Below are 22,508 nucleotides of genomic sequence, written 5' to 3'. Positions count from 1 at the left end.
TACTGAGCCCGAGAAGACGTTAGGTAGAGAATAGTTTCAACGGGAAGAGATGAAGACTTCAGTTTCCATCATATTTAGAGATGCTTATTAAGTATTAAAATGGAGTTTTCAAGTATAATTATGTATATGCAATTATATACATGTAACTGTAGTATACATGTTTCAGTTCAAGGCTCAGGCGAGAGCCCAGGATGGAGAATCATATTTGAAGCTGTTGAACTGGATAAAATAATTTAGAATGCAGGAAATAAAATAAAACACAGCTAAAAAGAGGTAGAGGCCGAATATGGTGTCCTGCTTGCTGTAATATTTAGAGACCTGTTAAGGACAAAAAGCCAACAGTGAAAACCATGTTCAAGAAGGAACCCTAGGACAAAGTGATATCCTGGAATTCAAGAGGGGGAAGTATTTAAATGAAGGCATTGTCATCTGTGTCAAATGTTGAAGAGGGTGTGAGTAAGATAAAGTCAGAGAATTGACTGTTGGCTTTTGCAAGAAGGAATGATGTCCAGAATGAAAAAAGGAAGACAGAAACACTTCTTGCATTATAATGAGAGGGAAGATAGAATATGTGGTACAGGTATCAATGACTTGCTGGAATTAATGAGAAGTCAACTCATCTGATACTTATATTTTCCTATGAAAAAGTAGAAAATGTCATTACCTGAGATTTAAGGAAGCAGGAAGTAATGAAGAGTTAAGAATATGAGATTGTGTAAATAACAGTCATAGATTGTGGGAAAATAAAATTTTAACGGAAAAGCAGTAATATTTTCTGGTAGTATAGATCATTTGATATTTACAATCATAACTGAAGTGATTTCAGTCAAAACTTCGTTATACCTTTTTACAGCAACTTTTGGCTACACAGAAGTGAGAACCTGAATTTAACTAGGGTTGGAATTTTGTCAGGTGAGAAAAAAAAGGAGAGATAAGGAAAGAGTTGTAAAGTGTTTGCAAAGGAATGAACGTAGTACAGGATCATAGAGGTTACAATGGGTTCAGGGGAATTGAGGATATGAGATTCTAATGTTTATTATAAATGTCATTGTGTTTACACTTATCAGAGTAGCCCAGGGAGATGAAGGATGAAAATGATGGCCAAAAAGTGGTATGTTTCAAAATGAGACTTTGATATAGTTACAGAGGATAACAGTAAAGTAATTAGATGATTAACTGAAGATATTAAGGAACTGTGGGTTATGTTGAATGAATCTTCAGTGGACTTCAATGTTCAAAGCACCATGGGGGTTGATCTTAATCGCAAGGCAGTGAAGGGAGAGTGTCAGCATCCAGGGGCAGGAGTATTCCCTGAAGGATGGAAAAGGACTGGAATGTCAGTAATGCCAGTCTTCAGGAAAAGAAGAGGCTTATCTGGGTTGGGTCTAGGGAACTGGGTGCTAAATTCCTGCCTCATTCTGAAAAATGCGGGTCTCACATTTTCAGAAAAAATTAAATACCTAAACCAATGTCTATTTTTACTTATAAAATGATGATACATTTTAACAAAATATGTAGAATTTCACATAAATGGAAGTTAGCATTTAACTTTTATTTTAATCTAAGTCTAAGTAAACATTGAGACTACTCAGGAATTCAGACTCTATTTTCTTGATGTTTTCTTGTTAACTGGTTATTATGCAGGTATCACTGTGATTTCTACCCTCACTGGAAAGCTCTCTAAAATATATAAATGTACCTCTCTGTCTTAGGGAGCATGGAACATTAAAATATATCTTTAATAGCTGAGGATGTTGCCATGTCTGAGATAATCATGTTCTGAGTATGAATTTATTTATATAAATGTATCATAATGAATTTATTTGTATGAGTATTTATATAAGCATGATAATGAATCTGAATCAATATAACTTCAAAATTGTTTTCCTCAAAATATATGCTCATATAACCTTAGAATATTAAAAAAAAAACAAAAAATGACATTATTGAGTGATTCTCAAACTAAACCAATGAGTTCTGCTGCATTGTCTTTAGAAATAGAAGCTTTACAAAGACAAGTCTTTTAAAATTCTGTGCAAACTACCTAAACTTCAAGTGTATTCTAATAAAATGTACCAATCACAGCACTTAAGGATATAGAGTTATTTTCAACTCTAATCTTATGACATTTTGATTTGAAGTAACTTAAGTTATCAATATATTATTTTAAGGATTTTATTTATTTATTTGAGAGAGAGTGAGCATGAGCGAGTAGAAGAGCAGAGGGAGAGAGAGAGAGAGAGAATCTCAAGCAGACTCTGTGCTGAGCACGGAGCCCAACACAGAGCTTGATCTCACAACCCTGAGATCATAACCTGAGCCAAAATCAAAAGTCGGATGCTTAACTGACTGAGCCACCCAGGTGCCCCAAAATATTATTATATTTTAATATGATAACAAAATAACTTTAATTCTGAAAGATGGTGGTGGTTGGAGTGTGATGCCGCTGTTTATGCATGGGAAGTGTTAGTCTCAATATGGTGGGAGAAACTGGAAAAATCCGTAAGACTCGCAAACTAATTTCCTATTAAAATATAGAAACTGTCTTCAGTTTGGCTAATTTGACAGGTTGAAAAAAATACTATCTTTAAAGAGATTTTCAGTAGGTTCAATTTTAATGCTTTTTTTGTTCCTTCATTCAATTTCATTCATTCATTAATGCATTTTTCTCTATCTTTAGACCTCTCACTGAATTGACACCATAGTAACATATTATATTGTAACTACATTTCTTAGTGAGTTCTTTTTTCATTGGAATATGTTTAAAATTCTGGTTTGTTAAAAACTTTCTCTTGATTAATTTTTCTTCTTATTATATGAACTTGAACAGAATGAACCTCTGAAATCTTTTACGTGGAGAGTTAACTTTACCCTTTTCTTACTAATCAATTTGATGTGCATAAAATAAGAGCTTTCCAAAAATAATTGAATTTTTTCACAAAAAGTAAAAATTAATTTACTTTATTATTTTTTATTAACATATAATGTATTATTTGTTTCAGGGGTACAGGTCTGTGATTCATCAGTCTTACACAATTTACAGAGCTCACCATAGCACATACCCTCCCCAGTGTCCATCACCCAGTCACCCCATCCCTCCTGCCCCCTCCACTCCAGGAACCCTCAGTTTGTTTCTGGAGATTAAGAGTCTCTTAGGGTTTGTCTCCCTCTCTGGTTTCATCTTGTTTCATTTTTCCTTCCTTTCCCCTGTGATCTTCTGTCTTGTTTCTCAAATTCCTCGTATCAGTGAGATCATATGATACTTGTCTTTCTCTGATTGATTTATTTCGCTTAGCATAATTTACCTTATTATTAAACTTGACTTTTTTTTTTTTTTAATCTGACAGAGAGAGACACAGCGAGAGAAGGAACACAAGCAGGGGGAGGGGGAGATGGAGAAGCAGGCTTCCCGCTGAGCAGGAAGCCCGATGCGGGGCTCGATCCCAGGACCCTGGGATCATGACCTGAGCCGAAGGCAGACGCTCAACGACTGAGCCACCCAGGCGCCCCTAAACGTGACTTCTTAATCACAACCCACATGTTGATTCTTGCGACGTGTCCAGCACTGTATGAAGCACTTCACTTTGCATAATTGTAAACGTGTTCTTTGTGGCTACTGTAAATCAAGAAAAAATTTTAAATTACCCATTAGCAGCTTGTATTAAATAGTTATGTTGTAGGTTAGGGAAAGAATGTCATGAGTATTCTTTAAAATAATTTGAAAGCGCTTTCTTTTCATTAAGAAAAACAGTAAGAACTAGGCAATTCAGGACATTACTGTGTCTTAAAAAAATAACAATAGTTCTCTATTCAATTAATAAGAATGCTTCAGAAACAGTGGAGTGATTACTTCAAAATCCTGAAGGTGAAAAAACTACTCAGAAAAGAAATAATTAAGGTGGAGAATATGACACACCTCTTAACTCCAGCATAGTTCTCTGGATAACTTATACATCAGATGTAACCAAATATTGTTAGACTCTAATCAAATATTTATCTCTCACCAATTTTAGAAAGCATGTATCTCAAAAAGAAGAAATAACCACCCAAGGGAGTAAGTCTCTATTACCTGAAACAGGTAAATTGAGAGTGAATATAACATACATGGAAATCTCAAGTAGTGTTAAACATCTCAAAATACAAAATCACATTAAAGTATACATAAATACAAGGTAGTCAGTGCATTGATTTTTTTTTCAGGATGACAATTCATGTATCTTTACATAAAACCTCAAGTAAGCCTGCCTAGTGGGTTGCTGCAGTGTATTGATTAGCTCCCCCTTCTCTGTAGCCTGCCCCTTGCCCTACACTTAGCAATTCAATCTCCTGAAGCAGAAGATAAAGGAACGGAATGAATGAAGCCAAGACCTTTTCTCTCTGCTTCCATGTTGTTTATTCAAAGCCAAGAGAGCACCCTCAGCACAGCATTCACTGATGCCTCATTTCTTGATTTCTTGGAATTCACTGGATTTTTGATTTTCAAATTCTTTAATTTATAATGTTAGACTTTATTTCAGTAGATCCTCATTATTTACCGATTCCGTATTTGCAAATTTGCCAGCTCGCTAATGTTTATCTGTTACCCCCAAATCAATCTGCGTGGTGCTTTGGGGTCATTTGCGAACATGCACAGAGTGGTGAGAATGTTTCATCGTCTGATGTTCATGTGCCCAGCCAAGGTCGAACAAGGCAAGACTTCGCCTTGAATGAAGACAAGCACCCTTTTCAGGATCTATTTAATGCCATGACTTCCACATTTGTGTGCTTTTTTGTTGGTGATTCTGCTGTTTACAATGGCCCCTAAGCATAGTGTTGAAGTGCAGCCTAGAAGTGCTAAAGTCTATGATAAAACTTCCTGAGAAAATATGTGTGTTACATAAACTTCTTTTTGGTAGGAGTTATATTGCTGTTGGCTGTGAGTCTGATGAATCAGCAATATCTATTGAATAAGGTATCTTTAAACAAAAGTTAAAAAAAAAAGTTATATATTGATCGGTTAACAAAAATGTAATTACAGACTCCAGAATTCTAACTCTATTTTTCCCCTAGGAACAGTTGTTCTTTTTCATTAATTTAGAGTTCATGGTGACTCTATAGAATCTAGAACTCCATAGAACCTACATAATGAGAATCGGCTTTGTATTGTTTTATATATCGTTGTTAATAAATGATACTTCCCTTTATTTTACTTCTTAATTTTTTTAAATGATTAGTTCTTACATTTTTGTCTGCTGTCAATTAACCATTCAATGTATTTGTTCTTTTATTGCTGTGATTTACTCTCATTGCTGTAAATGTTTATTTTCATATTTGAATTTTTATCTATTTAAAATTATTTGTGCAATGGAAAGAGGCTGAGTTTTGGACTGAAAATGAGACCTCGGTATTGAACTGGGCTTAATTCTGACAACAGCATGAACAAGTGGAGATTTATAGCCAAGGAGCATGGTAAGGGTCAGTGGATGCAGAATTACTAAGAGGAAATATCAGGAGGCAAGGGGGATTTCTGGCTAAACCAACTGATAGGATTCTGAATGAAGGTGGGCCAGGGCTATCAGATATTCACTTGGGCATATGGAGACAAAAAAATATGATCAGGTATAGAGGGCAATCAGATACCGAGAGTGGGGAATTCTCCCTCAGCTGATTTAGCAAGATTTTTGCTCTTGAGGTCAAAGCCCAAAATGAGGCCTAGTTGAAAAAGGGCTTGGAAGAACCTGACTCAAGTTTGGTTAAAAGGAGAGTCTTTGCAGGGTAAAGGCTTGGAATACCTTGGGACCCTGGTTGGACCTTGTATTTTTCAACCCAGAAATGAGGGGAGGTGGGGAAATACTTCTCAATGGGCTGCAACTGTGAACAATAGGAAATAGGAATTGGTGGATAATTTACTATCCCATGTCTCCATACCCTCCATCACTGTGAGCTGTTCTGAAATACAGCTGATGTGGTATTTTAACTTCTAAGAAGAAGCAAAGTTAGTAGAATCGGTCACTCCCAGGGGTCTCAGGTTGGCTCTCTCTCTTTTCCTGTCATTTCTTTTATTCCTCACTCTTGCTTTCCTGAGTTGCAGGCCTAATGAGAATGTGGCAAATGAGCATTTGCCTCAGAATTGGCTTTCTAAGAATCACAGATTAAAATACTCAGAACTTTTTTGTTACAGTTACATAATACCTAAACCAGAACTATCGGGTGGTGTGTAGGCTTCAAAAATGACTCAGTTCGGGGCTCCAAAATTATCATCAGACAAGATTTCTTTCCAATTCTTGTTTCTGTTTTGAAATTTCTTGTTTTTATCCTTGAGCACCATGTGCAATACAATGAGAGTGTTTATTTGGTTCTGAAATCCGAGGTCCTGTAGAAAAATCAAGAGACCCTTTCATATAACATTCTGCCAAAAGATTTTATATTTCATTGTCCTGATTGAGTCACAGTTCCAACACAAAACCAAACACTTCTGTAATACTAGCTTAAGTTCAGTCCTGTTCTCGTTCTGTGAGTTCACAGTGAACCCTGATGGCCTATAAGTGGAGTGAATTGTGTTTCCTAGAAGAAAATTGAAGCTTGTTTGTGAATGGATGCTGTGAAGCCAACATTTGTCCTCTACCCAGGAGACACAAGTACAAGAGATAGAAAAGGCATTTTCCTAGTTCAAACAGCTTTGGGCACAGGAGCATCTAGAGATGTAGCTCTAATTGGTGAAGCACAGAAAACAAAATACTTATAGGTGAATTAAAATCAGGGTGGACCATTGTTACTGCATGCAGAGCTGAACAAAAGCGTGGGGACCGAGTGGAGGGGGGCATTAAAAAAAATGAGAAAAGAAACATCTGTGGACAGTCAAGAGAAGTGTTGGAAGCAGCAATTGCACCAGGTGTGAATAGAGGCAATGCCACCAATATGAATTACATGTTTTAGTAATCCCATTGACTCACAGAGATTAAAAAAAAAAAGTAGATGAGCTTCAATTTTGTTATTTGGAAGGTGGGAGCTGTTGATTAGTGGATTTAGGCATAAGCTCCTAAATGCCTCTATCTACACTCTTAGTATCACCAGTTTCAATTCGTCTTGAATTGAACTTAGCAAAGACTGAGTTTTCATTTATTTTTATTTTACATTTATTCTTACTAATTTGCATTTCACACGTTCTTCTGTGTATTATTTTTACAGGATTTGAATTCCAGCTCTGCCCTTATCTATACTTATGAGAAAATTATTTATTCTCTCCCTCAGTTTCCACATCTGTAAAATGAGACTACTAGTACCCACCTTAGAAGATTGCTTGGTTAAGAGAAAGTATTCAGGAGGCAGATTACCTGCCAAATCTCAGCTCTATTATTGATCACACTAGCTGTGTGATCTTGGACAAATTATTCTCAAATGTTCAGGTTTTATTTTTCCATAAAACAAGAAACAGAAAAGTATCTGCTTTGTAGGTTGTTATGGGAATTAAGTAAATTGGTATTAGTAAAATGTTTAGGAGAGTCCCTGGCATACATAAGTACTATTTTGCTTAAAAAATGGTCAATACACATTTTCTTCCATTTATCACAAATTATGTAAATCGGAAAGTTCAATTAATGGAATCATCTTCTTTTAAAAATGCACCAATTAATTGGAGAGGTTTTTTTTTTATTTTTTTTTTATTTTTTTTATTTTTTTTTTAAAGATTTTATTTATTTATTTGAGAGAGAGAGCACATGAGAGGGGGGAGGGTCAGAGGGAGAAGCAGACTCCCTGCTGAGCAGGGAGCCCGATGCGGGACTCGATCCTGGGACTCCAGGATCATGACCTGAGCCGAAGGCAGTCGCTTAACCAACTGAGCCACCCAGGCGCCCGGAGAGGTTTTTTTTTAATAGATACTGTTTTTGTAACTTATCTGTGCACTATAGACAATCCTAGAATGTAATATTTCTATTATATATCATCTGAGATCAAGTGGAAAAATTGGTAAAATAATGTAGACTAAAAATGAAGACATTACTTTGCATTATGAAATGAGTGTGTCTCTGTAATATGCAAAAATATTAGATTTGTTCTGGATGGCTACATATAGAAAAATTTAGTAATCATTGACATTTAAAAGGATCCAAAGTAGAGGTGTGATCTTTCTTTAAACCTGAGTATCCAATGATGCTGTTTTCCTTGACAAATAGTGAATTTGATTGGATACTAGGTTTAAAGAAACTTCTTTAGAGAAGTTTACGTAGTTATTATTGTGGAGTCCATTTAAGAAACTGTTGGAGATTGGTTCAATAACTGTTTTTAATCTTTTCTATCTTGGAATATTATAATGTACGTTCATTCTCTCCAAATTTAAATAAGTTACACCTTTGAAGAGAAAAATAAAAAATGAGGGCAAATAACAATGTTTAACAAAGGAACTGAATCTAAAACTAATTCTCAAGGACTGATGTCAAGGCAAGTTCTCATCTGTTTTTTGAAACTTTTGAGAGATCTGAGCTACACTTTACGGCAAATGAAGCATTTAGACACTTTAGAAGGACAGCTGTGTCAATCAGATGCTCTACTTACCATTGAAAGCTTTTTTCTTATGCTTTGCTGAATTTCTAAACATGTCTCACATTACCCAGCTCTAGTGATTTAAACCTGTTTCTCTGTGACATACAAGTAAGGAAAGCCATTTATTTTTTCTTTAAACAGAGCTCTTCACAGGGTGGGAAAGGTCTCACACTTTTAATTTTCTTTTCCTCGTTTACATGGAGCCATAATCTGCCTGGAGACTTGTAGCGTTTCCCATGGGCTTCAGACATAGCTAGATAATAAAAGCAGCTTTATGTTGGACCACTGCACAGTTATTTTAAAGAAAATCCATGAAAATCTCCTCTTCTATTCTTAATGCATTTTACTTTTCCTATTGAATTTTGTATTATTTAAGATCCAGTGACAATACACAACTGTAAAATAAATTTTAAGTATAACATAAATATAATATGCTTATCCATAAAGATAATTAGTACTGTCCAAAAAATGCTAACAATTTCAGCAAGAGACCACCACCTTCAACAAAATGATAAAATGTTTATAACAAAATTATGAAAGTGAAAAACTTGAAAGGACCAACTCAAATTGGTAAGAGGGAAATATGTGCTACCATTAAGTGCCTACAAATGTGCCAATTAATTAACATATCAATCTTCAGGACTACTCTCCACATTTATTATTTATTAAATAAATATTTATTAAGCTCCATTTATGTGCTGAGTGTTGGACTCTATCAATTAGTGAAAGAGGCATGATCTCTGCTCCCATGGAGGTTCTAGGCTAATAGTCTCAGTTTTCCCTTGATGAAATATGTAATCTTAACAAATTTGAACCATTATCCTCATTTTCAAAATAAGGAAACTAAGGCTCAGAAAGGTGTTGTAATTGTCCCTACTTAACACAGCTATTGAGTGGCAGATATCAGAGGTGGGATTTACACTCCTTTTCAGGGGAGTCTTCAGAGTCCAACTCCTTCCATTTTTCCATTAGTTTGGGATTTGTACCTCAGCATCAACATTTTCCTTTATAATGTCTTCCTTTTTAACTCTGGATTTAAAAGAAAATATGATTCTTTTGAAATTTCAGGAGAAAAAGTGCCTACAACTTTGATTGTTAATGAAGATTTTGCCCTGAAAAATAGGAAACTACTATTCAAGCCAATTTTAGATAAATTAATAATTAAAGACAAATATGAGGAAGAAAAGTTGAGTTTGGTATGTACTGACCTACACTGAAAAATCATAAACATAGACATGTAAACTATGGCCACCGTAGAATAAAACAGACCTATGTAAAGCCAAAAAAGTGAAATACCTCTATTTAGTGAAAAAATTCTGATCCCTTAGAGGGAGGTTTTCTACTCTAGCTTATAAACTGTAAATTGGGCTCACATTCAACAAGTGAGTTCTGAAATACAGAATGTAATTCTATCTGTTCATGGATTTGCAAAGTTCAACAATAAGTCAGCAAAAAAAAAAGCCTAAAATCTCTATCATGAAGAAAATTGTATGTGTGTGTATGAATGGATGCACTAAAGAAATTTGAAGTTATTTTTATTTCTGTTTAGTTAATAAAAAATTTCTTTACTACATTCAGTTGAGTCATGTATTTTTTTTAAAGAGTGGCGGAATGTGTAACTGCCAAATATGCTAATTAGGCCTAATAATTATTTTGAGCTGAAGGCTATTGAGAAGAAGCAGATACAAGGAAAGCTCCCCACCTTCCTCCTATTTCCCTAAAAGCAGGACATAAATTTTCAAAGATGTCCCTGCTCCCCTCTCTACCAGGAAGAACAAAAGTTAATCACCAGAGAAAACTTGAAATCCCTATCACCCTGAAAGGGCACCAGGAAAATCTACCTAAGAAATGTTACTAACTTGTCTTTATCTACCATTAGTTTCCCATATATTTGCATTCCACAATTTGCTGCCCCTAGAAACTCAAGGGCCTTTTCCTTTGTCTTGTGACTTCTCTAAAAATGTATTGTCCCTAAGCTAAGATACCGTATAAACTCAAGTTTTAACCAAACCTTTGACTTACTCATTTTTCCATGGGCATCTCTCATGTGTACATAAGTATACATGTAAATAAACTGTTTTTCTCTTGTTAATCTGTCTTTTGTTATAGGGGTCTCAAATGAGAAATTAGAAAAGAGAAGAAAATTTACTTTTCCCCTTCTACACTTATTTATATTTAACTGACAGCTATTCTCAAGAGTCTTCAGTGCTGTGTCAATATGACTACCACAATTTCTCCAAAATCTGCCATGAGCTCTATGGTGCCTTCCAACTCCAGATACTGGTTAAGCAAAGATATTTTCAATATAAACTGAAAAATAAGCAATATCCTCATGAGTGCATGCTCACATCGCTATTACCTCTGAGATTCTAAAAGATGAAGTGAAATATTTGTTAGCATCTGGTGTAGTTTTCTCTCTTAGTGCATATTTTCATATTTTAGCTTATTCACTCTTTACTGACTCATGCATGCATAGAAACATTTGTTCAACATGTTAATGAGTCCCTCCTATCTACTAAGCACTGTTCTTTTGTTATAGACAGGAAATAACAACAACTAACATTTATACAATGCTTACTAAGTTTCAAGAATTATACATTTAAAATTAATTTCCAAGCCCTGAAGGATTCCACTGTTTACAAAAGGAACAGACAAACCATTGTGATTCAACATGGCATGTTAAAATAGATATCTTTGGATGGGAAGTGTTTGAAGCAAAGAAATGAGTGATTAGCTCTCTTTTGGAGGCTGATTTAGTGAAGGTTACATGAACTGTGTGTTTGTTTATTTGTTTGTTGTCTTACAAGGAAAATGAAAACATTCTCAGACTTCAAGCAGAAAAATAACATAATGTGTTTGAAGAGCATCATGTAGTTCAGTGTATTCGTTGCAGAGAATGTGGTGAGGTTACAGAAGGGAGAGAAGCTTTGTAGCTAGCTCTACCTAAGTCATTCAGTTTTTTTCCAAAACTGGTATAGCAAAAATGCCATTGGATGATCCTATAGGAATATGCCATATTCAAACTGGCATTTTAGAAAGAGCATTCTACTGGTAATATGGTAAATTTAGGTGAAAACTGGCACATGAAATCAAATGTCAACTGTTTAACCAGATGTGAACTGAAAATCATCTGAACAAAGGAAGTAGTAATAACGGGTGAGAGAAGTTGTGTAAATTTTAAAGGGTTAATGAGTTATATCTGAAGGAATTAATGATTGTTGGGAAATAGGAATGGACAAGAGTTGAAGGCCAACTATATGCCATGCACTGTTTTTAGCAGGAAAGGGAAAACAGATGAACAAAGAAGCAATAGTACAAAAAGAAAGCAAAGAGGAATATGGTAGACAGACCATATCAATAATTTTACTGAATGTAAATATACTGAACGTTCCAATTAAAAGACTTTATCAAGCAGAGTACAAACAAAACATAGGCTGTATGTATGGGACTTATTTTAAATCCAAAGACACTGCCAGAGACTGGGATATTTAGATTTCATAGGTGGAAGCGATTGAGATGAAGCCAAGTTCCATAGTAAAAGTACTGAAATGGAGAATGATCAGTATAAGAAGGATGTATTTTTTTTGAAATGTATACTTGTAACTTTCTTTTAATTATTTCCTTCTATATGACTTCTTATTCAACTGGAGGCTTTGGTTGCTTTGAGGATGATTAGTAATCTAACAATAAAGGAAGAGAAGAAAGAACAGTTGTTGTTGTTCAAATATAAGATTAGGGAAAGAGTTGAAATCCATATACCTCAATCAGAGACAAGCAGAAGCCACAAGGACGGCAACTACAAAGGATCAAACCAGACTATGGCATCTTTCAACGAGGCTTGTGTCCCCCTCCCCCCATGCCTTTATCAGAGACCTTATGGAATTAATTACGTTAGAAACTTTGAAGTCCCTCACAACAACCTGATTGACACTCTTGAAATATTTACTCACTAGCCAAAGTAATGTGTCATTATATTGTTAATATAAATTGAAATTTAATTTCTAAAATATAAATAAATGATAGCACTATGTCATCAAAATAAAAATAAATTTTTTAACAACAGAATTCTGATTAAAAAATGGGCAGGGCTGGAAGTCAAAAAACATTGATTCCTGTCTTAGCCATGGTAAATGAATTCTAGAAAGTCTCTAGGCCTAAACATTCTCATTTATAATTAAGAGAATCAGATAAGAAATCCAAGGAAAGACTTTAAGTGAGCTGATTATTTATAATAAAAATTAAATGATCTAAAACACCTATGTAAATACAGTCAACTGATCTTAGACAAAGGAACAAATGGAATACAATGAAGAAAACATAGTTTTTGAACAAATGGTGCTGGAACAATGGATTTCTGCAAAAAAACCTAAATCTAGACACAGTTTTTATACCTCTCACAAAAATTAACTCAAAATGTATCATAGATAAACCTAATTGTAAAAACACAAAACTTTAAAACTCCTAGAAGATAACATAGAAAATCTAGAGGACCTTGGGTTTGGCAATGACTTTTTAGATAAAACACCAAGTCAGGATCCATGAAAGAAATAATTAATAAGATGGACTTCACTAAAATTAAAAACTTCTGTTCTACAAAGACATTGTCAATAGAATGAAAAGACAAGTCACACATTGGGAGAAAATATTTGCAAAAGACATATCTGCTTAAGGACTCTTATCCAAAGTATATAAAGAACATTTAAAACTCAATAAAACAAACAACTCAATTAAATAATAGACCATAGATCGAAGGGACAGCTCACCAAATAAGATAACAGATGACAAATAAGCATATGAAAAGGTGCTCCATATTGTATACCATCAGAGAAATGCAAATTAAAACAACAATGAGATATGTATTAGGATAGCCCAAACTCAAAACACTGACCTCACCAAATACTGGCAAGGATTTGAAAAAACAAGAACTCAAATTCATTGCTGGTTGGAATGCAAAATGGTACAGCCACTTTAGAAGACAATTTGGTAGCTTCTTATAAAAGTAAACATATTCTTACTATATGATCCCACAATCTCATCCCTTGGTATTTAAAACCAAAGGAGTTGAAAACTTATGTCCACACAACAACCCGCAAACAGATGTTTATAGCAGCTTTATTCATTATTGCTAAAACATGGAAGCAACCAAGATGTCCTTCAGTAGGTGAAGAGATAAACTGTGGTACAACCAGATTATGGAATATTATTCAGTATGAAAAAGAAATGAGGTATTAAGCCATGAAAGACAGGGAGAACACTTTTTTTCCTCCAAATTTTTATTTAAATTCCAGTTAGTTAACATAGAGTATAATATTAGTGTCAGGTGTAGAATCCAGCGATTCATCACTTACATAACAATAGTCAGTGCTCATCACAAATGCCCTCCTCAATACCCATCACCCATTTAACCCATTCCCCACCCCCACCTCCTGTCCATCAACCAACAGTTTGGTCTCTACAGTTGGGAGTCTGTTTCTTGGTTTGCCTCTTTTGTTCCCCCATGTTCATTTGTTTTGTTTCTGAATTCCACATATGATTGAAATCATATGGTATTTGCCTTTTTCTGACTTATTTCACTTAGCGTAATACCCTTTAGCTCCATTCACATTACTGCAAATGGCAAGATTTCATTCTTTTTTATGGCTGAGTAATATTCCAGTGTGTGTGTGTGTGTGTGGGTGTGTACATACACCACTTATTCTTTATCCATTCATCAGTCAGTAGACATTTGGTCTCTTTCCATAGTTTGGCTATTGTTGATAATGCTGCTATAAACATTGGGGTCCATGTATCCCTTCAAATCAGTATTTTTGTATCCTTTGGTAAATACTGAATAGTGCAAATGTTGGATTGTAGGGTAGTTCTATTTTTAACTTTTTGAGGAACCTCTGTAATGTTTTCCAGAGTGCCTACACCAGTTTGCATTCCCACCAACAGTGTAAGAGGGTTCACCTTTCTCCACCTCCTCTCCAATACCTGTTGTTTCCTGTATTATTAATTTTATCCATTCTGACAGATGTGAGGTAATAGCTCATTGTGGTTTTGATTTGTATTTCCCTAATGAAATGAGTGATGTTGATCATCTTTTCATGTGTCTGTTATGGTCATCTTTATGTCTTCTTTGGAAAAATGTCTATTCAAAGGCATGGAAGAAACTTAAATTCTAGTAATGCATATTTCTTAAACTTAGTAATGCATATTACTAAGTGAAAGAAGTCTATCTGAAAAGGCTACATACTACATAATTCTAACTCAAAGACATTCTGGAAAAGGCAAAACTATGGAGAGAGTAAAAGACCCAATAGTTACCAGGGGTGAAGGGGAAGAATTGATGGATAGTCAGAATACAGGAGATTTTTAAGGCAGTGAAACTATTCTATATTATACTACAATGGTGGATATATGCCATCATACTTTTGTAAATCCATAGAATGTACAACAGCAAGAGTAAACTTAGTGTAAATTGTGTTCTTGGGTGCTAATGATGAGCCAATGTGGGTTCATTGATTGTATCAAATGTACCACTCTGGTATAAGATGTGCATAAGGAGTGAGGCTATGCATGGGTAGGAATAGGCAGTATATGGGAAATCTCTAACTTTCTGCTCAATTTTTGTGTGAATGTAAAATTGCTCAAAAAAAGTCTATTAAAAATATAAAATGGTATAAATATTCTTACAAAATAGATTTGCCAGTGTATAATTGCTTCCATTCTTTAAATTTAGAGCCTGGCATTATGTATAAATTTTGCTGTCTTTGACTATGGTTTGTCTCACTCAAATTCAGCTAGCAAACCAGAAGCCTCAACATCTTACCATTATACACAGTACAATGATATATTTTCAATTAAATATAATTAAAACTGAGGGAGAACTTTGTATTATAGAATATTTTAAATTTTATTGAGATTAGTATTATTCTGAAAAACAATTTAAAACAGAAGAGGTTTTCAAATAAATAAAACTGGGAATTTATCTAAAGAGTGCTAGAAAATCTTTTGTTTTGTTTTGTCGGGTTCATTCACATGATACCACCTCTTCATTCTCAGGTATTTTTTTATGCTAATTCTAAATATTATGACAAAGTATTATTTAAAAAAAACTTATTTTCCTTACTGCCTTATAATTTCGTTTCCATTTAATCACCAAATAATCCTGCTGTGTCTATAGAATATATTTCTCTTCTTCACTTTCAGGTTAGGGAAGAGAAGCTCAGAAACTGTCAATGATTTTCTCAAAGCCATATAATGACTACACAGAATACAAATCCAGATTTTTACACAATCTGACTTTGTCTCTGCTGAGTTCCTTCTGCTTCAGGGCTACGCTTAGGAGCTTGAGTAGACTTTCTTGTTAGGATTCCTGCCTGTATGTTAAATGTCATTTCACCATTTCTTCTTCATTTGTAAATCCTTAATGGGAAAAAAAGAGGGTGGCAGTAGGGAAAGAGAATAAAATTACTTGCAGTTGAAAGACAATAGTATTCCTTTTCCTTCTGAAATTTAGATTCAAGCCTTTTACCTTTTATTGTTCCACGAAAAAAAGAAGGAAGTAGATTAAACAATCCAAACATACTATCATCTTTTTAGAAGTTCAACCCCTCACCCTTATCATGTATTATATTCTAGAACAAGAGTTTCCAAATATTTTATGATTCTGTAACCATCTCAGTAAAAAAAATCTGAGTACACACCTCAAATACATGTGTAATTGTCTATTTATAAATATTATACATGTCCTATTAAAATAAATGTTATGTATTATAAAACAAAATATCTATCTTAAAAGCTAATATTAAGTTACAGGCAAATATAAGAATCTGATAGTGAATAATTCTTAAATAATGAGTGAAATGTGAATATAGATATAAATTTATAAATGCATCTGTATGTTGCTTGCCACTCAGTTGTAAACCGATAGTCTGGGAAAGTGAAACAAGGCGGTGGCAGTCAAACCTAGAGACATGTTAACTATTTAATAAAAATAAACACAGACTTGTTCATTGCTTACACGTTAGAAAGCAACAGCTACCGAATTCTAGGGGAAATAACCAAACCTTTTCTTCAAGAGCTTACACCTAAGGGTATTAAGTCCAAAACGTATGTATCTATTATAGGAATATATGATAAGCGCATATGAAAGAATCAAACATCATGCTGTGGAGATATAAAGGAATCCCAGGCTGGGAGGGGATTCTCATTCTCTCCTTTTGCCATCTCAGGTGGTGATAAGGAAATTGCTCTTTTCTTGAGGGTGAAAATGCAAACTACATCAAAGACACACAAGGCTCCTTTAGAAGGAAAGGCTGTGTTGAGAGCAATCATGGCCATTTCATAATTAAAAAGGGAACAGGAGGATGGGCTAACCTGCAGAGGAAAATATTTCTCTACACTGACTTCTCAAAGTGTGTGCCAGGAGCCAGGGAAGGAATGGGATTAAATGCATGCAACATCACCGTTTTCCCCCTTCATTTACCATACCTCTGTTAAAGTGCCCAACATGCACCTGACCCATGCTGTTGAGGGCACTTAGGGGTTTCAAAAACTCACGTATTTCTGACTCAAAGATGGATTTATATTTTTATGTAATAAATGAATGAATATTGACATTAAAATTTTTGTACGTCTTAAAAATGAGTGTTATATTCCCTGACACAGAGATTTTGACATTTTGGCCAGGTCTGTGGTGAAAGCCGTGAATTGCCAGATGGATGAATGCATAACATCTTGACTGACAGATAATCTTTACGATCTAGATAAAATTTAACATTGAGAAAGAGAACAAGGTGCTTCTAGTTTCCTATTGATCTGAAAAAACCAGTAGAGAAATCAAATTGTGAAATACTTGTAAAGATCAGAAAAGGTCTGAAAAAGTCAGAACGCTGCTCATGGGAGGTTTCAACTACCTAAATATTGACTGTGTAACAGCTATGCAGAAAATGTAACAATGTGTTTTTTAGAGAAAAGTCCATTTGTTCATAATTTAATTTGATGAACAGCTAATCTGGCAGAAGAGAAAGAACCAGTTTGCTATATATTGTAAGGTTCACAGCCAGGAATTACTGATAAATAAATATGAAACCAGGAACTTCGATTGCATGATAATAACCATGATACAGTTTGCAATAGAGAAAAAAAAATGAGTTACAAACTTGCAGATTATAAGCGCTGTTTCATTTTCTCCCGTTCTTAGACTAAATTTGCTGCCCAGGAAAGACTGCGGCCAACTAAGCTCCTCAGTCAATTGTCTCTTTTTCCTAGTTTTGGGTGAAGTACAATGTGGAGTGGGTTAGAAAGGAAGAGGAGACAGACAAAGAGAGATTTCAAATCAAGATCTTTAGGTATGAAGTCAGTTGAATATAAAATAGAGGCAGTCTTATTAATAATTTTCCTTGGGCAGAGGTTTGTCTTGGTGCTTTCAAGCATCTTTTCTATGTTCTTCTTTGCATCTTCTCTCCAGATGCAAGCCTGATGCTCCTGGCTTTTCACATTTAGCATCTTATTAAAAAAGATACCAGTGGATTGATTTATTTTGTACAAAACTGATTTGTTGTTAAGTACCCCCCTGTAAGGACATTTATATTCTAGTTTGTCAACAAAGCATTAAGCCAAAGGAAGAAAAATGTAGAAATAGATATTAGAAATTAGAACCAGAGAGAGAGAGAATAATAGCAACAAATGAAAGAAAGGAGAAATTGAATTGGAGCAGAGCTTGATTCAGGGCTGACTTGCCTAGCGGGCATCCCGGGCACCAACAAACAGAGGGCTTACTACATTGTGGGGAGTCATAAGCAACGTTACTTCTGATAAGAATGATATAAATTGAAGCTATGCTGAGATGCCATTCTTCACTTACCAGATTTGTAAATATTCCTAAATTTGGTAATATACTTTTGTCAAGGCGGTGAGGGAATCAAAGACGTCAATATATTGCTGGTGGGAGCATAAATTACAATAATCTCTGTGATCAGAAATGTAGGAATAGCTATTAAAATTTCAAACACACATGTTTTTGACCAGGCAATTCTTTTTCTGGGAATTTAGTCTACATATGTGGTTGTACGTATGCAAAATGACATAAATACAAGTTTCTTTGTTGCAGCGTTGTTTGTAATACCAAAGAATCGAACCACCCAAAACACCATCAAAAGCAAAGGGTTTAAATGAATTATGATACATCCGTCTAAGGAATGATATGTGGATAAAAACCGACAAGTAAGCCACCTGTACACTGATAAGAGCCATCCTCCAAGATTTATTCTAAGTGAAAAATCATGTGCAGAACCACGTGCATAATTTACCACCTTTTGTGTACCCTGAGAGAAATTCAGGATCCGTATCTATGTTTCTTTGGCTATAAAGAAACTGAAAAGATACATAAAAATCTGTAACAGTGGTTTCCGTGTCAGGGTGGGAGGGGGAGGGATAGACAGAGGAGCAAGCAGAAAGGGAGGGGAGCTTTTCAGTGTGCACCATTTTATACTTACATATGCATATTACCTCTTAGAAAATTAAATAAAGCTTTTACCAAGTATTACTGGAATAAAATCGGAAATGTAGAACCACTTAACTTTTCCATCTGCACAAAATGTAAATTGATACAACTCCCACTGACTAAACAGTACATTTTAGTTAAAAAAAAAAAAAAAAAAGTGTCCAAAGAAGAAGATACACTGTATTAGTCAGGGTCCAGCCAGAATAGACTAGGTTATGTTGCGGTAATTAACAACCACAAAATCTTAGTATTTTACAAAACATGTTTGTATTGAGGGTCTGTTTCAGTTCTTCCCCATATTGTCTGCATCCCAGCCCAGTGTCGATGAAACTGCTCCCATCTAGGAGTCTCATATCAGAAGCAAAAGAGTGAGATGGTGAACCAGAATCTCCTAAAGCTTTCTTTCTTTTTTTTTATTAAAGATTTTTATTTATTTATTTAACAGAGATAGAGAGCACAAGTAGGCAGAGCGACAGACAGAGGGAGAGGGAGAAGCAGGCTCTCCGCCGAGCAAGGAGCCCGATGCGGGGCTCGATCCCAGGACCCTGGGATCATGACCCGAGCTGAAGGCAGCCGCTTAACCGACTGAGCCACTCAGGCGCCCCTCCTAAAGCTTTCTTAAAAGTGATACATATTACACCCTGCTGGGGTGCTGCCGCCCGGTGTGCCAGGCCTGGAGCGCCCTGGTGGACTGCCAGGCCCTGTGGCTGCTCATCCTGGCCCGGGACCACGGCGTCCTGCTGCCACTCGCCCACAGCTGCCTGCCCCCAGCCCGCAACGGCAGGCCCAGCCTCCTGGGCCGCTTCTGAGAGCGCCGCCGGATCGGACGCAACCTCCTCCGCAACCCCTGCGGCCAGGAAGGCCTCCGGAAATGGATGGTGCGGCACGGTGGGGACGGCTGGGTGGTGGAGGGAAACAGGTCTAATGTTTTCTAATAGATCACATCACATAGTTAAGTCCTCCAAAGTACAGAAGCATCAGTAGGAATTTATGCCTTTGAAGAAAGTGAAATCTATGCAAAAGATTATTTTTAATTGTGGATGAGCAGAGATTTCTTTAACCTACTGAATGAATAAAAGAAACTTGCATTTTAATAATCATCCCCAAATATGCAACTTTTTCTCATACTGAAATAGCTGAATGAATATAATCTATAGAATATACCTCATTAAAATTTTAAACTCCATTACTTAATTCTCTTTAATCCCTCTTCAGTTATTATCAGCCACTCTATCCCTTATTCGAATAAGTAGCATATAACATCTAGTGTAAAAATTGAATATCATTTGAATTCTGGATCTTCCTACAAAATTATATTATCTCTGACTCTTAATCAGGTAGCATCTATGTGGACTTTATTACCAATAAAAAGCAGAAACCATTTTGACTCAGATAAAATCTTCCTGGGGACCAAAAAAAAAAAAAAAAAAAAAAAATCCTAAACAAAAAGAATATTTTTCATTTAAAATCGTCATCTAGGAAGGGCTACTTGATCATGATTTGAAAGTGGCTGAAGACTTGAATTTCATTTTAATGCCACTTCTTAAGTTGTCTATGCTGCTGTGATTGAAAGTGAGAAGTGAATGAAATTACATGACTGAAGGAGAATAAAGGTGGGGAAATGGTATGAGTTTAGGCTTAGAGGGGAGATCTAAGAAGGGATATTGAATAATGAGAAAAGCAGTCTGGCTGAAATAGAGGGATTATGATAGTAAGTATTGAGAGGCAGGTTTGGAAAAGTAAATTAGGATAAATTGTAGAGGACCTGGAAATCCAGCTAAGGATCCTGATGGAAAGGAGCAGATATGACAGGTTTTCAAATCGGAGGCTGGGAGAAGGAATGAACAAAGTAGATTGGAAGCGCATGATCAGAAACAGAGAAACCATTGCCTTATGAGCAATATTCAGGGATGACAAGGAATCTGAGTTAGACAATGTCATTATGAGGAGATACGAGAGAAGGATCAGAAGTAATGAAAACTACAAACTAACAACTTGCATAAATTAATATGAAATGAAAAGTAGAAAGGAATCTGACTGTGAAGCTGGGAAAATTGGAGGATGGGTGGCTAGGAGAAGGAGAATCCATAGGGGGAAGAAATTGAAGATCAGGCTTGAAGTAGAAAAGGTGTGTGTAGGTATACGTTTATGTGTAGAGAGAGACTTAGAAAGTTACTTTTACTAGTATTGAAATTAGATATGAGATTATACAACTTAAAATGTCAACTAGATATTTCAAGTGTGAAATTCAAATTTGAGAAAGAAAACCAAAGAAAATTTTTGCCTCCTTCCTTCTCTCTTTCCTTTTCTTCCTTCCTTCCTTCCTTCCTTCCATCCCTCCTTCCTTCCTTTTCCCCTCCTTCCTTCATTCCTTCCTTCCTTCCTTCCCTCCTTCCTTCCCTCCCTCCCTCCCTCCTTCCTTCCTTTCTCCCTCCCTCTCTCCCTCCCTTCCTTTCTCCCCTGCCATCCTTTCCCCCCTCCCTTCTCCCCTCCTTTATTTTTCCCCCCTTATTATTCTGGCTGTTCTGTGTACACTTGAAAATAGTGTCATACTGCTCTTGTTGGATGAAATATTCTATATGTGTAAATGAGGTTGACTTGGTTGATAGTGATGTTCATACCCTTTATTTCTCTTGAATTGTTTGTGTGAGTGTGTGCATGCAAAAAAAAAAAAATGTTATAAGAATATTAGGTACAGAAATGGGTAGGTTTATAATACCTTGATTAATTCCTGCTTTATTAATATGAAATGACCTTGTTTATGCTGTTATATTCTTTGCCCTGAAATCTACTTTGTCTGATATTAATGTAACCACTTCAGCTTTTTTAAAAATTAGTATTAGCATAATTTATCTTTTTCCATCCTTTCCCTTTTAATTGATTTGTGTCTTTATTTTTGACATGAATTTTTTAAGGCAGCATATGGTTGAGTCTTGCCTTTTTTTTTTTTTTTAAGATTTATTTATTTGAGACGGGCAGTGGAGGGACAAAGGGAGACACAGAATCCTGGAACAGACTTCCCGCTGATCATGGAGCCAGACAGGGGCTCTATCTCACCCCCCTGGGCATGACCTGAGCCAAAACCAAGAGTTGGCTGTTTAACCTACGGAGCCACCCAGGTGCCCAATTCTTGCCTTTTTTTATTCAGTCTGACAAACATAATTGGTATGTTTAGTTTATTTACTTTTAGCGTGGTTATTGATATTTTGATATTGTCAGATTGTCAGATTTAAATTTAACACTTCAGTATTTGTTTTATATTTGTCTTTTCTGTTCATGTTTCTTTTTCTTCTTTTTCATCCTTCTTTTAGATTATTTTATTTTTATGATTCCAGTGGTTACTTAAGGGTTTAAAGTATATACTTTTAACTTATAATCTATTTTCCTTGTATACCATATCACTTCAATTAAATCTACAAATTTCTAATAGTATACTATCATTTTTCTCATTCTAGCAATTATGATATTTTTGTGTATGTTATAAACCTCAGATTCTATT

Source organism: Phoca vitulina, unplaced genomic scaffold, assembly GCF_004348235.1.
Source record: "Phoca vitulina isolate PV1807 unplaced genomic scaffold, GSC_HSeal_1.0 scaffold3, whole genome shotgun sequence".
In the NCBI taxonomy this organism is placed as follows: Eukaryota; Metazoa; Chordata; class Mammalia; order Carnivora; family Phocidae; genus Phoca; species Phoca vitulina.
This window is presented reverse-complemented; position numbering follows the sequence as displayed.